The sequence below is a fragment of the Miniopterus natalensis genome, chromosome X (assembly GCF_054644295.1).
Source record: "Miniopterus natalensis isolate mMinNat1 chromosome X, mMinNat1.hap1, whole genome shotgun sequence".
Lineage (NCBI taxonomy): Eukaryota > Metazoa > Chordata > Mammalia > Chiroptera > Miniopteridae > Miniopterus > Miniopterus natalensis.
In genome coordinates, this window is record NC_142103.1 from 105,229,579 (window position 1) to 105,231,810 (window position 2,232).

Below are 2,232 nucleotides of genomic sequence, written 5' to 3' on the forward strand. Positions count from 1 at the left end.
GCGTTTTAATAAATGCCGCCTCTATCGTTATTCAAAGTGTGTCCCCGAAAAGGTGTGCACACACTTTTAATAATGATAAAAGCGGCTTTTATTAAAATATGTTTCATTTCCAAAACTGAGCTATCCGCCGCTTTTAAAGTGTGTGTACATTATTTTTTTTGGGGGGGGGGACACCCGGTATGTGTGTATTTAATATACGGCGGGTGCGATTCCAAGCATTCAATATATATTTTGTCGTGTATTTGAGAAAGAGCCAATGATCGTCCTCATTTCATGGCCGAGGAAACTGAGACACAGAAAAATGAATTGTCCCAAGTTTCAGGGACCATTGTCCCAAGTCTCAGGGGCCATTGTCCCAAGTCTCAGGGGCCATTGTCCAAAGTCTCAGGGACCATTGTCCCAAGTCTCAGGGACCATTGTCCCAAGGCTCAGGGGCCATTGTCCAAAGTCTCAGGGACCATTGTCCCAAGGCTCAGGGGCCATTGTCCAAAGTCTCAGGGACCATTGTCCCAAGTCCCAAGGGCCATTGTCCAAAGTCTCAGGGACCATTGTCCCAAGTCTCAAAGACCACTGTCCAAAGTCTCAAAGACCATTGTCCCAAGTCTCAAGGACGACTGTCCAAAGTCTCAAAGACCATTTCCCAAGTCTCAGGGGCCATTGTCCCAAATCTCAGGGGCCATTGTCCCAAGTCTCAAGGACCATTGTCCAAAGTCTCAGGGATCATTGTCCCAAGTCTCAGGGACCATTGTCCCAAGTCTCAAGGACGACTGTCTGAAGTCTCAGGGACCATTGTCCCAAGTCTCAAGGACCATTGTCCCAAGTCTCAGGGGCCATTGTCCCAAGCCTCAGGGGCCATTGTCCCAAGTCTCAAGGACCATTGTCCAAAGTCTCAGGGATCATTGTCCCAAGTCTCAGGGACCATTGTCCCAAGTCTCAAGGATGACTGTCTGAAGTCTCAGGGACCATTGTCCCAAGTCTCAAGGACCATTGTCCAAAGTCTCAGGGACCATTGTCACAAGTCCCAAGGGCCATTGTCCCAAGTCCCAAGGGCCATTGTCCCAACTCTCAAGGACCATTGTTCAAAGTCTCAGGGACCATTGTCCCAAGTCTCAGGGGCCATTGTCCCAAGTCTCAGGGACCATTGTCCCAAGTCTCAAGGACAATTGTCTGAAGTCTCAGGGACCGTTGTCCAAAGTCTCAGGGACCCTTGTCTCCAAAGTCGCATGGGCGGCCCACACAAGAGTATTCGCGGAGCCCTGGCCAGTTTGGCGCCAGCAGTTAGAGCGTCAACCCGCAGACGGGAGGATCTTGGGTTTCACCGCTGTCCAGGGCATGGTCCTGGGTTGCAGGCCCGACCCCCAGCCCCGGTTGGGGTGCATGTGGGGGGCAGCCAGTCAATGCGTCTCTCTCACATCCATGGTCCTCTCTCTCTCTCCCCCTTCCGCTCTCTCTGCAAAAGCAATAGAAAAAAATATGCTCAGGAGAGGGTTAGATAAAAAAGTACCCACGGAAACCCAGTTGCTGGAATTCCATTTCCTTTGCTCTTCAATAACTGCAGATGGTAGTTTGCTTGCCACCTTGGATGGAGACAGGATCGCACAAGACGTAAATGCAGGAAGTCAGAATTATTCGATCACTTTTCCCAAACCAAAAATCTGGGGGGGGTGGAGAGGGAATAGGTCTTCGTAATCCCGTCTTCTTTCCATAATTCCACCTCTCTCTGCAGCAATAAATGAGCAGGTGGCGTCCTTTCCAGCTTTCTCTACAACACGCCCCCAAATGGGGTTCAGGGCACGGAGCTATCGGCTCTGTTTTCCCGATTCTCTTTATCAGCAAGAACATTCTAGGGATATACCGTAAGAATCCCGACACATCAATCGCAAGGAACTTATGCACCCCTGTGCTCGTAACAGCGCAACTGACACTAGCTGAGATCTGGAAACAGCCCAGGGGCCCATCCGTAGACGAGTGGATAGAAAAGCTGTGGTACGTCTACACCGTGGAATACTACGCAGCTGTTAAAAAGGAGCGTCTCTCTCATCCTTTGGGGCAGCAGGGAGGGACCTGGAGAGTATTTCGCTAAGTGAAATAAGCCAGGTGGACAAAGACAATGATCCCCTTCATCTCACTCATATGTGGCATCTAATGAATAAATAAACTGACGGACAAAATATATACAGAGACATGGAAGCATATGGAGCCGACGGAGGGATCTCAGAGGGAAGGGGGTTG